The sequence below is a fragment of the Momordica charantia genome (genome assembly GCF_013281855.1).
Source record: "Momordica charantia cultivar OHB3-1 chromosome 9 unlocalized genomic scaffold, Mcharantia_2.0 BLBB01000009.1, whole genome shotgun sequence".
In the NCBI taxonomy this organism is placed as follows: Eukaryota; Viridiplantae; Streptophyta; class Magnoliopsida; order Cucurbitales; family Cucurbitaceae; genus Momordica; species Momordica charantia.
The window spans coordinates 18,410,321-18,425,066 of record NW_028275167.1 but is presented as its reverse complement, the minus strand read 5'-3'; positions in this window follow the sequence as shown (position 1 = coordinate 18,425,066).

Here is a 14,746-nt window from a genome sequence, read left to right as displayed (position 1 = left end):
GTTACAATATCTGACCACCCCGAGCCCAGATCTGTGATGCCCAATCTAGATCTAAGTTGATTTCTTCGTTTCGGCAATATTCGGTATTGACCCACCCTCATCTAAAGTTGGTTTTGAGTTACCCACCCCCTTTGGAATTATTCGGCGTTACCCATCACTTTTCGGCATCGGACCAGTAAGCCGAAGGCCATTTGAACATGGTTTTGGGAGCCTGAACCCCTTCGGCATTACCCACTCCTAACCCAGTTCTTTTAGTGTGAGTTAGTAGGTAACTACTCACCTAAACTCGATTTCAATTACATTTAAGTGTTTCTAATTTAATATTAACCTCGAGATCGTACTCCTTTTGTTTTAAGAACTCCTCAACAAAAGCTACCAGAAAGTTGCCGAAAAACTCTAGTTAATGCCGGGAATGATTGAGGAAGCTTATATGTAAGATTCCAAGTTCCATAAATTGATTCCAACTTCCCTAAGTTGTTTTTGTAACGCCCCGCGTTACTCAGGTCAGGTTACCCTCGAGTCCCGGGGGTTTTTTCTTAGAGATAATTTTAAATTTATTTAATTGCTCTATGTCACTTATTTTTAACTATTGCGGTAATTGTTGTGAGTTATTGGTGTTATGTATGTATTTAATTGTTTTTTAAAATGAGTGGTTTGCCGTGGCACTTGTCCTGAGTCGTTGGGTCGGTTGCTTAATTGTATTAGTGGAACTAATTAAGTATAGGGAGGTGAAGACTACAATTTTAATCATTTGGAGTCCATGGATCTTGTTTTCTTTTAACCAAATTATTAGTTAACTGGGCTTTCCAAAAAGCCCAAAACTTATCCAAGGTAAGGGCCATGTGTTGGATTAATCAAATTTCTAAAACTCTAACTATTTGGAAACTAAAACAAAAAGGGGAAAAAAAAGGGAAAAGGAAACCCTAGCCTCCCCCACCTTCACGTGTTGTCTTCTAGGAAAACAAACTTCCTTCCCTCGTGCTGCCTCACAACCATCACCGGCGGGCCTTCGACGACCGCACCCGGCGACGGCACGACGACCCAGCCCACGGCAGCAGGCGCGGCAGTTCTGTTCGGGGTAGCAGCATGCAGCAAAGCGGCACTTCGCTTATGACAGCGGCGTGCGGTGACGACTCCAATTCATGGCAGCAGGCGAAGCGGTTTGTTCGGGATAGCAACGTGTAGCGGGCGACGTTCCGTTCGTCGTAACGGCGTGCGGCGGCTCCGTTCGTGACAGCGGCGTGCGGCGGTGACAACAGGGGATTGCCTGTTCGTGACAGCGGCATGTAGCAGGTGCGGTGGCTCCGTTCGGACAACGGCGTGCGGCAGTGACAGGGGAAATTTCAAACAGCAGGTTTTTTAGTGTTCGGAGACTACCTACGTCTGTTAACAGCCCGATCTATGCAACCCACGCCCCATCGAGTTGGATTGGAGCTACCCGCATCTGAACGGAATCGTTTTTGGCGGTAACGAAGCATTTATAGCACCTTAGAACTAGTTTCGATGGCTGAAATTTCTGTTTTAATTGTGATTTTTTTTGTCTCTTGGTGCTTAGGTGTTGAATCGACGCGTGTTTTGGAAGCCTAGCAGTGTGTAAGTAGTACCAGGGGGTGTGTATGAGTGATTGTGTGCTGATTTCCTTGGATAAGTCCTTGTGTTATTGTCTACGTTAATCTAGATTTGAATGTCTGTTGTTATTAGTTTTGGTTGTTTTATGTTTGTTGAGATAACTCTGGATGAATGGATTCTATTATAATGGTCGACGTTAGATTTGGTTATGCTAGAATGTTGTCTGTTGTTGCTGAACTTGTAGTTGGGTTGGCTAGAATGTTGTGAAGCATCTGTGGGAGTTTATGTTTCTGAGTGTGACTGTTCTGACTGTGAGTTGTGAAATATTATATAAAAGAAATGGAAGGAAATGGTTATTTGGTACGTTATAGAAGAAGAGGCAAGTGAATAGTGAAACAGAGAAATAAAATACTAAATTTCACATGAGGTACAAGTGGTAGTATTTAATTGTAAATAAATGTATTTTTGGGTTATTATTTAAAGATAGGTGGTGTTTGATAGAATGAAATATAAGCTAATATGACGATGAATATTATTATTTTAGGTCAAGCATATCGAAATGATTTATAGACTGAAATTCACGAATTAATAGCACACTGAGTGGTTATTTTATTAAGTATTTTATCTATTGTAGTAATTGTTGAACTTAAACTTGGAAATTAAAATTAACTCATGTTGATTTAGTTATTGGAAACTATAGACATTTCGAGGTATTTATGATTATTTCGTAAATTACCTTATTTTAGTAACCAATTAAATGTTGAAGTATAAAGGGATGAATTATGGTTAATGATTTGATGTTATGACTTAACATTATAAAATTCCAAGGGATTGGTATTCACGAATGGATTTGATTGCAACGGCCTATTTCAAAATTAATTGAGTTTGCAAAGTGTTTTGTTGATAGAAATTCCATGATGTTAACCTATTGACGTGACTACCGAACTATGGTTGAGCTGGTATACAAGGTTCAGAATTATTATAAGCCAATTGTAACGCCCTGCGTTACTCAGGTCCGGCCCCGTGTTACTCAGGTTAGGTTACCCTCGAGTCCCGAGGGTTCTTTCTTAGAGATAATTTTAAATTTATCTAATTGCTCTATGTCAGTTTTTTTGGACTACTACGATAATTGTTGTGAGTTATTGGTTTTATGTATGTATTTAATGGTTGTTGACAATGAGTGGTTTGTCGTGGCACTTGTACTGGGTCGTTGGGCCGGTTGCTTAATTCTGTAAGTGGAACTAATTAAGTATAGGGAGGTGAGGACTGCAATTTTAATCATTTGGAGTCCATGGATCTTGTTTTCTTTCAATCAAATTATAAGTTAAGTGGGCTTTCCTAGAAGCCCAAAACTTATCCAAAGTAAAGGCCATGTCTTGGATTAATCAAATTTCCAAAACCCTAGCTATTTGGAAATTAAAACAAAAAGATAAACCCCCCCCCCCCCACCTTTACGTGTTAGCTTTTAGGAAAACAAGTTTCCTCCCCTTGTGCTGCCTGGCACGACGATCCAGCCCACGGCAGTAAGCGCAGCGATGACTCCAATCCACAGCGGCGGGCGCGGTGGTGTGTTCGGGACAGCGGGCGACGTGCGGCGTTTGTACAGCAGGGTGTGCAGCGGGCGCGGTGGTGTGTTCGGGACAGCAGGCGAGGTGCTGCGTTCGGGGGGCGGCGTGGCAGTGGGTGCGACGGTGTGTTCGGGACAGCGGGCGACGTGCAGCATTCGGACAACGGGGTGTGCAGCGGGCGACGTTCCGTTTGTGGCAGCGACGTGCGGCGGCTCCATTCGTGCTAGTAGCGCGCGACGGTGACTACAGAGGATTGTCGTTCGTGACAGCGGGGTGTAATAGGTGCGGCGGTGACAGCGGGAAATTTCAAACAACGCGGTTTTTGGTGTTCAGCGACTACCCACGTCTGTTAACAGCCCGATCTACGCAAACCACGCCCCGTCGACTTGGATTAGAGCTACCTGCACCTGAACGAAATCGTTTTTGGTGGTAACAAAACATTTATAACACCTTAGAACTAGTTTCGATGGCTGAAATTTCTATTTTAATTGCTGGTTTTTTTGTCTCTTGGTGCTTGGTGTTGAATCAACGCGTGTTTTGGAAGCCTAGCAGCGGGCAGCGGGGTGTGCAGCGGGCGACGTTCCGTTCGTGGCAGCGACGTGCGGCGGCTCCGTTCGTGCTAGTAGCACGCGGCGGTGACGACAGAGGATTGTCGTTCGTGACAGCGGGGTTAGTAGGTGCAGCGGTGACAGCGGGAAATTTCAAACAGCACTGTTTTTGGTGTTCGGCGACTACCCACGTCTGTTAACAGCCCGATCTACGCAAACCACGCCCCGTTGAGTTGGATTGGAGCTACCCGCACTTGAACGGAATCGTTTTTGGCGGTAACAAAGCATTTATAGCACCTTAGAATTAGTTTCGATGGCTGAAATTTCTATTTTAATTGCTGTTTTTTTTGTCTCCTGGTGCTTAGGTGTTGAATCGACGCGTGTTTTGGAAGCCTAGCAGTGTGTAAGTAGACCAGGGGGGTGTGTGTGAGTGATTGTGTGCTGATTTCCTTGGATAAGTCCTTGTGTTATTGTCTGCATTAATCTAGATTTGAATGTCTGTTGTTATTAGTTCTGGCTGTCTTATGTCTGTTGAGATAACTCTGGAAGAATGGATTCTATTATAATTGTCGACGTTTGATTTGGTTATGCTTGAATGTTGTCTGTTGTTGCTGAACTTGTAGTTGGGTTGGCTAGAATGTTGTGAAGCATCTGTGGGAGTTTATGTTTCTGAGTGTGACTGTTGTGTCGATGTTTCTGAGTATGTTGGACGGTTTCTTAGGGTCATCCCTAGTTGAGTGATTTGTACTGGTTGTTGTGGCTTCGTTTAGAATGAACTATGTAAATAAGGCATGCATTATAGTTGCTTGCTTGTAGTTTGATGGGCTTGTTGCATCTGTTGTATGGTAAAAATTGGTGTGTTGTGCTAAATGTGTGAGTAGGATGCCTGACCTTATGAGAAGACTGATTGTGGTTACTATGGTCTAATCATATGAATATTGGAGCTTCCTTAATGTGAAGGTTGCTGTGACAAGCATGATGTGATATTGTGAGCTGGAACCCCTGTTGGAAGCGAGGGGTGGGGACGTCGGTGTTGGTTGGTTCGGGTAGGATGTTGGATGAAGGTTACGCCCCGTGAGTAAAGAGTCGGGGTCTGATACGTCTCTATGGGGTGTCGATGCTTTGGGTACAAAAGGTCGGGGGTCGATACACCATTTTTGGTTGAGATGAGTGTCGAGGCTCCGGGTACAAAGGGTCGGGGGTCGGCATGATGAGTCTAATTGAGACTAGTATTGGTTCCATACGGGGTGGAGGCCAAGGACCAATACGTTGAGCAGACGTCGGTACCTTCGGGATAAATGTCAAGGACCGGTGTATAGCTCAAGACCTTGGGGATAAATGGAAAGGTCGAATACCAAGCTTCTGTAGAGGGATGTCGGTACCTTGGGAATAAATGTCAAAGACTGGTGTATAGTTCAAGACCTTGGGGATAAATGGTAAGGTCGAACACCAAGCTTCTGTAGAGGGATGTTGGTACCTTGGGGATAAATGTCAAGCGCCGATGCACCTCGAAGTGTTAAACTTGGAGTACTAACTTAGGGTTTAGTACGAATTGTATGTTGAAGGAGTTAGGGGCTAGCAGGTCGTGCAAATCAAAGTCACGAGAGTTCTGAAGTTGGTTGGAGTGTCGAGATGTCACTTTACTGTTAATAGTTCTTGATGCTTATTTCTTAAATTGTTGAGTATGATGTCGCTGTGATTGTGAGCATGCTGTTTGGTGTCTGTTTGGTGAGGGCTACTTACGGAGTATTTTATATACTCACCCCCCCTCTATGTTGTTGGTTTCAGGTGTGAACAAGACCCTCGATCGTGGTGATGACGTGGAGGAGGCTTGATCGAGGAGGGATCACTAATTACATTTTGTCTAGGATAGTTGGACTGGGATTTCCTTGCCCTTCGCGTTAGAGACTTAGTGCTAGTGGTATCAGATTTTGGTTGACTCATGAGACTTTTTTTTTCTTATTTCATATTTGTTCTTTTACTGAGCTGTTAGTTGTCCGGATTATTATTATTGTTTAAAACCAGGGCGAGTTGTTGAATTGTGGAAACAAATAATGTAACTTTCTTTAATTGGATTATTAGCCATTGAGGCAAATTATGGATTTTCTAGGATCCGGTTCTTTTCTTTATTTGGGTTATTAGCCATTGAGGCCAATATGTGTTTCCAGATTTTCGGTTGCGACAGAAACCCCACGAGTTTTTTTCCCGCCTTATGTTTGATTAATGGAAAAAGGGGTGAATAGTTATGGCAACGGTACCCCATTCCTTGTAGTGAATTTGGGGGCGTTACACCAATTGTTGGGTATTTGTGTTTTCAATGGTGACGACGAATAATTGAATTTATGTTTTAAAGATTATGAGACGTCGATATGTAATAATTATGAATTGTTGTGGTTTGAGAATATTAAAGCTATTCTAGAATTTGTTTCAGAAACACTAAATGTTGTACATATGGTTATTTCTTTGTACACGTACGTCTGTTTTGGTAGTGTATGCATGACCAGTTTTGTTATGCTATGCATCTTGAGTTAACTCGACGTGTAGTATGACCAGTGTTGCTCTGCTATGTGCCTTGAGCTCGCTCAATACATAGTATGACCGGGATTACTCTACTACGTGTCTGGAGTTTGCTTCATACGTAGTATGACTATATTTGCTCTACTATACATTTCGAGGTTGTTCAATGTATACTATGACCAATTTTGCTATGCTATACATCTTGACGTTGTCCGATGTATAGTATGACCAGTTTTCCTCTACTATGCATGTTGAGGTTGCCGATGTGTAGTATGACCAGATTTGCTCTGCTATACATCATGAGGTTGCTTGATGTATAGTATGACCAGTTTGCTCTACTATACATCTGGAGGTTACTGGATGTATAGTACGATTAGTTTTGCTTTGATATACATGATCATAAGGTTGCTCGATGTATGGTATGACCGGTATCACTCTACTATGCATTTTAATATTACCTGATGCATAGTATATCACCAGTTTGTTTCGCTCCATGCGCGGTTTGTTTCGCTCCATGCATTGAGATTTCACGTACATAGTATGATCAGGATGCTCAAATGTACGTAATGAGTTTGCTCTGTGCCAGTATGACAAGTTTTGGGTGTATATTTAAATGAAAAGTTTATTTATCCCATGACTATGTTTTAAAGTTGATGCTTGTAAGGATCTCCTACATTTACGTTTTTTGAGTTATTAGTTTCTCAGCATATTCATAACAATCTCATAAATTATGGTCTATTGTCCTGCTTGTTAACGGTTTTGAGCTTGTCAGTTTACTATTTCTCCTTAATTTTTTTTAGGTAGCATTGAGTCTCCAACGAGCCTTCTAGGATTGAGATCTGCCACAAAGTTCTCTAAATTGCATATCTTTTTGAATGGAATTTTTTTATACTGTGTTTTATGGTAACTAGTGTAGCTAATATTCCTCTTACGACGTACATTACTTTCAAATTTATATGGTTTCGATTAGGGGAATAATTCTTTAAATAGTGTGCAAAGGAGGCACACTTTATTGTCATTGTTGCTTAAATATTTGAAATATAAATGTTTTTTGTTCCAGGTGTGTTAGTTCCATTTTTCAAAGAAAACTGTGTCAAAAATTTTATGATTTTATATGAGTGGTAATTTGCTAGTCACGATTTGATATTCAAAATGTCCTAACACCTCATGTCAGTGGCAATGGATTTCTAGAATTTAGTTGGAATCTATTGTCAGCGCGTCACGTCCTAAGATGGTTAGGCTGATTTGAAACAGGTCGTGTCAGTGAGTATTACGGTCAGAGGCTAATACATCACTAGTTGGGTATTGAGGCTTCGGGTAAATGGTCGAGGATCGATACATCAACTTTGGACAAAGATGAGTGTTGAGATTTCGATTAAATGTCGAGGGTCGATGCGATGAGTCTTAGAGGAAGACAAGTATTGGGGCCTTGAGAGGAGAGTACAAGGGCCAATATGTTGCAAAGTCATCGATGTCTTAGCTATGTGTGGTTAGGGGTCGGTGCAATAGTTCAGGGCCTGGGGTAAATGGTCAAGGGTCGAACGCCAGGCACTATAGATAATCGTTGAGGTTTGGGTAGATGGTCAGAGGTCGATACGACTTGAAGGAGTAAGACTTAGCGGGATAGGAAAAAGAAATAGTGAATTGTGATGTAAGGCTTGGGTTTGACATGTAGGTTGCTTGTTGGGTCAAGCATATGCATAAACTATTCTGTTTTATTCACAACATAATATTAGTAATGAGCATGATGTTTTGATGTTGCGTAAGCATGTTGTTTGTGTATGACCCTTTAGGTAAAAGCTGCTAACTGAGTACTAGTTTTTGTACCCACCCCCTCCCTTTTCCCTCCAGACTTTTCAGGTAACGAGGTCACTCACAAGAATGGTGATGGCGAGGAAGAGACTTGACTAAAGGACCATATAGTGCTGCGTCATTTTATTTTAACTAGGATCGTTGGAGTTGTTTCTTTTTAGTTTGACTTTTTATTTGATCAGTAGTTGGTTGGTTTAAGTTTTATGTTTAGAGGATGTTTTAAGATGCCAATTAGTTATTCTTTTGAGAACTCTAGATATGTTTAGTTATTTGAGTTATGCTATTGGAACTTTTCGAGATAATAAAGTTTACTTTTATGAAATTGTTGAGCAAAACGTATATATTTTATCTTGTTGATTTTGAGCTGAGTTGGGGGTTTTAGTAACCCCCATTTGAGTTGTTTGAAATTTGGTGCAGTGCATTACTGAATGGTAGCTGTCACAAACTTTTATATAAAAAAAAAAAGAAAAGTTTCCCGATCAAGATCATGCATGAGGTCCCCTGATTAAATTTTCTATAATGTAGCACAACAATTCACATAACAGTCAATTCATAAACAACATCCATCACATAGCATTCAAAATCATATAAAATTTTCAACCTAGCCCTAAGGCATTCCGAGAGCATAGTTACTTACCTTAATATCGATCCAAAATAACTATTGGCTCAATCTACGAAATTTACTAGCCCGATCTAAATCAATTTCCTAAAAAAAACTAAAATTAAAAACAATAAAATTTAATTGATGAAATTTAATAGTTGCTATACGGATCACAAAACAAAAAATTTAATCGTGACTAACCACTAGGGAGTAATTGATTCACGTTGAATGCGTGTGCACGAGGGAGGAGAAAAGAAAACAGTTTTGTGACAGAGAAAAGAGAAAAACCTATGACAGCTTATCAACAATATAACCTAGGGTTTGTGACATATATTTTTATTAACTAATTCTAAAGCTGAGCCCATCTTTACTTCTTTTTTTTTAATTTCTTTTATCTTTCTTTCCTTTTATTTTTAAATTTTTAAAATTTTTAAAATTTTTTTTAAAATTTTATTTCTTATTGTACTTTATCTCATCCAAATCTACCTAATAATTCATTTTTTTAGGAAAGATAAGAACAAAGAACAAAAAAATTAAATTAGAAATCTCTCTGTGGTAAAGAAAATTTTTAAAAAAGAATTATCTTGTCTATGGATTTAAAATATCATATAAAAAATACGGGGCATTACATGGTAGATCTCGAGTGGCAAATTTCTGCATCAATAGAAGATGTAGCCGAATCCTGAATCGACCAACCAAATCCCAACAAATTAAGATTAGGAGAGAACGACAAAAAACTATAGTTTTGAGATTCAAACTATTTTAAACTTAACCATGTCATATACTTTTCAAAATTTCATTTATATGTAATTTTCCCGTAATATTTTATTTTACTGTCAATTTTTAGTTTAAATTAATTATTTCGTATGTTTTATAGTTGAGAAAATTTTTGTTTGACACCTTAAACAATACCTCATCGAGTGGGGGCTAGGTGAATAACTATTGTACAACAAGACTAACCAACTCGAATAGGGACGGACCAGAAGTAGGGCAATAAGCTAAAACTAGTCAATGAAATCGAGGAAGATCAATAGCAGATTAAGCCTAAATGATCAAAAGCCCAAAGGTGCTGAAAAAGGCAAGTGAACGAGCTCATCAAGCTTAAAACTGAAGTTGGACAAACGAGCCAAGCAAATCAATGAAACCTAAGGTATAAAACCTTTGACAAAAAGCCAAAATAGTTAGAAACACAAGGTGTTGAAGGCGAGCAAACCAGCCCAACTAAGTTAGAGCCCAAGGCGAACAAAAGACTAACAGTTAAATCTAATTAAGAGAGTTGATTCAAAGCCAATCTAATTGGGATTTCTACTCCAACTATTAGAAAATCTACACCTAAACCTCATCTGAATTAACATACTCTCGAAGCAGAAGACCGTCATTTTGACTAACTCATTATCTTCAATTTTGAGAGTGGGGACAAATGTTATCGATGAGAAAAATCTCTATTTTCTACCATTTGAATTCTATTTCATTCTAAAAGATAAGATATCTTGATGCAGGGGCGAAGGGGGCTTGAGCCCGAACTTCTCACTATATAGAATAGAATCTCCCATTTTCGAACCAGCCTTGGGCATTTTATTTACTTTTACCATGATTTGTGATTTTTTCAAAATTTCTATTTAATTTTCCTTGAGTTTTATATAAGGAAAAAATTTCGCAATTTTACTTTTAGATAAGGAAAACATACATTAGTTTAAATTTTAAAATAAAAAAAGAGATAAATTACAAATTTTCTATACAAATATGTTAATTTTAAAAAAATAAAAAGTAAAAGAATATATAAGTTGGTCGGAAAATACTCTTTCAAAAATATACAAAAAAAATATTGAATTTATACATCATTTATGTCTCTTTTGTCTAATTGTTGCCAACAATTTCAAGGCTTATTTTTGTTTTCAATTTATACGTTGTCAATACATATAGATAATATTTTATCTATAAATGATTGTATTGATATATTTTTTTCTTCTCTTAAAATCATCATTTTGGTGTCCAGTTCTTATTTTATATAATTTTTAGATTCAATTTTGCATAATCTAAGGAATTGCACAATTTAGCTAAAAAAAACTCCACAATTTGGAGATTAATTGTCTAAGGTATATTTTTATTAACTTTACATCATATATTAAGAATTTGACTATTCTAGGTTATTTTAAATATAATGATTGGTAAAATTTTGGACAAGCATATAAAATTGTCACGTTTGAATTACTTTTATACATATCTTTATTATCATTCTTATTTTATTTTATAGCTTTTTATTTTATTTTTACTAATGTTTTTGTAGATTTAATTTGAAATCTAAATGAGAGATACTATAAAAGAATATTAATTGGTTCATCGTCAAGAAAATTAATAGTAGTTTTAATTGATATAATTGTTGATTATAATTTTAATATTTAAGACTAAATTTGTAGAACATATTACAAAAATGACCTTGTCATCCTCAAAATCACATTTTTATAAATTCTTGGAATGACTTACTTGAAAGGAGTATGAAGTCCCCTCAACAAAATTTATGGATCCACCCCTTTATTGATGGCCTTAGTATTCCAAAAAAGATATCTTATATTTGACTATTCTAGGTTATTTTAAATATAATGGTTGGTAAAATTTTGGACTAGCATATAAAATTGTCACGTTTCAATTACTTTTATACATATCTTTATTATCATTCTTATTTTGTTTTATAGCTTTTTATTTTATTTTTATTAATGTTTTTGTAGATTTAATTTGGAATCTAAATGAGAGATACTATAAAAGAATATTAATTGGGTCATCGTCAAGAAAATTAATAGTAGTTTTGATTGATATAATTGTTGATTATAATTTGAATATTTAAGACTAAATTTGTAGAGCATATTACAAAAATTACATTGCCATCCTCAAAATCACATTTTTACAAATTCTTGGAATGACTTACTTGAAAGGAGTATGAAGCCCCTCTCAACAAAATTTCTGGATCCGCCACTTTACTAATGGTCTTAGTATTCTAAAAAAGATATCCTACATTGAAAAGAAGAAGATATCCTAATGGTCCCAGGGGTATCCATTGATTAAAATAAGATATCGTAGTGCGCATAGGTTTTTCCCTCTATAAATAGAATGAAAATACTCATAATTGAGGTAGGCAACAAATTTCTACTATTTGTTACGTTTCACAGAAAACTTCACACATCAGTGCATAACCTTTCTATTCTGAAAGTCTGTGGAATCTATTTTTATTCTTGAAGGTTGGTGTTTGTAGATCCCGAAAGGCCAAATTTCTACATCAACACATACATTTGTCAACTTAGAAGGGGATTTAAATTTTTATTAATTCGAAATTTGATTTCCACCAATTACATTTTATTTATTAAAATTTATAATAATATTTTAGTCTAACTTTTAGTATTGCTAAGAAATATATATTATAAAATTTCATAACATAATAATAATAAAATTATACTCAGAATGTATACTTTATTGTGGTAGAATTATGGAATAAAGTTTTTTTTTTTTGGAAATGGAAAGGTTTTTTGTATTAATTAATAATCGTCATTTGAGTTACACTTGATGAGATGTCTTTTTCGACAAAACTCAAAAAGTCAACGAATGTAAATGAAATATCCATAAGTCGGTTTCAGAAGTCAAAATACCCCTATTTTATAAAGAATTTGCAATAATATTAACCTGGCGGGGCAGGCAGGAAGTCTATCTAATCAAAGGAAAGAGCATGCAATTTTATATTGAAAACCTAAGTGTACTCTTATCGTTCAGTTTCGATTTCTCCATTCGTGGTTTTAACCAATGTGATAGAATATGATTCAACAAGAAGACGAGAGCAATTAATTGATTGTGCAAAATTATTTCCTTCCACTCTGGATTAGTGGGGAAATGTACCGAAGGAACAAACTTGGTCCAAATACTCTTGGATCGATTGTAGTAAAGGAGTGAGTAGGTTGTTGTTTCAACCTTAGAGTAGCAAAAATGGTAGTAGAGTATACATGAAATTTGGAATATAGAATCATCATTCTTTGAATAAAATAACTTTAGCTCTAGTGAATTTGACATTAAACTCATGGCATTCAAATAACTTTGAAAGTAATAAAGTAGTTTAAAGTGTGTGTATAAGGTAAGCATATGTACTATTATAAATCTTTTAAAATTTCAACACTATGACATTCTTAAATTAAATATAGTGTAATTAAAGGTAATAATTATTGCATTAATTTAAGTAAAGATATTTTAACTTTTCAAATCACATTCAATTTTAAATTAAATATATAATTTATTAATTAATAGTAATTAATTATAAGTGACATATTTTCTAAATTCATTGAAACTCAACTCTGATGCGGCATGGTTTGAAGATCAACAAAGTGGAGGTCCTGGTTAGGTGATTCGAAATGGGGAAGGACGAATCATTCACACTCGATTACTCAACTTAGGGGAAACTTTAGTAGCAAACATCTAGACGCTCTGGCTATTCTCGAAGGTCTAAGAAATTTCAACAATATAGATGATATGAATATTCATTTAGAGACAGATTTAGTCGAAGTGGAGAAGATGATCAGAGATAGAGAAGCTGATCTATCTGAGATCTTTTGGATAGTTGAGAAGAAATTCGAACCTTAATGGAGAGGAAGAAGGTTGTATTCATTGCGTGAAGCTCCATGGGGGAAGATTGTTGGGGGTTTGGGCCCTAATCTAGTGAACGATTGGGGCTGAGAATGATTTGTTTTGTTCAAAAAAAAGTGACATGCTTTTTAAATTTAAAATCTATCAGCGATAAAATCGTCTAAAAGTATTTTTTTAGATGGTAGATTTTTAATATATTGTACCATGTGCAAGTACACGTCATATATCTTTTTGCTTTATTTTATTTTATAATAAAAATTCAATTATATTCCTTATAAAAAAGTAATTAAATATATGAGTTTAAATTTATCAAAAGGTCATAATTCCTTTATATTAAGGATCTATAAATATATTTCATTATTTATATTTAGTATATTTATAAAAATATAAGATTCAAATAACTATTATTATTGATTAATAAAATAAATTTAAAATGAAAAATGCATGAAATATATTAAGTTCATTTTGGTTAATATATATTGATGCAATTTTTTTTTACAATGATAAAACTAATATTTACATATAATATATGAATTGCATAAATTATTAATTATTATGATTTAATTTATATCTTATTTCAAAATTAAATTAATTTTTATATTTCTAATTTGATGTTTATTTTATCATTAAATCTTCTTAATTATTTGCGGCATAAGTTTTAATTTTTTTTTTGTTAAAAGAGAATATTAAAAATGTCATAGAAAATAAGTTGAAGAGACAAATTTATAGTTGAAGGGAATGAAAGAATTATAAAATTTTTGACCTTCCATATTCTATAATTAAATATAATTATATAAAAATATTTAATTGTAGAATTAATTTATGTAAACGTGGAGGAAAATCTTTTATTACTTTCTAGTAGCTTTTCACGTTCTATTCACTTTTTAATAAATTTTTGGTTACATTTTATTATTTTTAATATATCAACGGGATAAGTATATAAATATTTTAAAATTTTAATTTTGAGTAGGTAACTTTACATAATTTTGGCCCATAATTTTTTTAGAAGTATTTATTAGAAATTTAAAGATTTTCAAGCTAGTTTGTTTATATGTATATATTTTTTTTCTGAACTTTTCAACTTCAATATAACTTATTTTTCAATCAAGATTGTTATTGTTTTTATTTTAGAAGTTTATAAATGGTTATAATTTTGAAATTTAATTATTACTAAGTTTTTAAATTTATATATGTAATATGAATTATACATCAATTTTCTCATCTACTACTATTGAGATATAATGAAATTTTCTTTTTTTTGAGTTTTTTCTTTAATAAATGACATATTTTTAGTATTTATTAATTTAAAAAGCAGCTAAAAAGAATTTTTATCTGAATATAAATATTTTTTTTAAATATTAAAAAAAAATCTCTTGAGTTAATTATTTAAAATATCACTAATAATTAGATATGTTTAATTTAAATTTTAAAGTCCGTTTTTTCTCATGAATTATAAATTTTTATAACACATTAAAATTAATATAATAAATCAAAAGTGGATTAAAAATAAA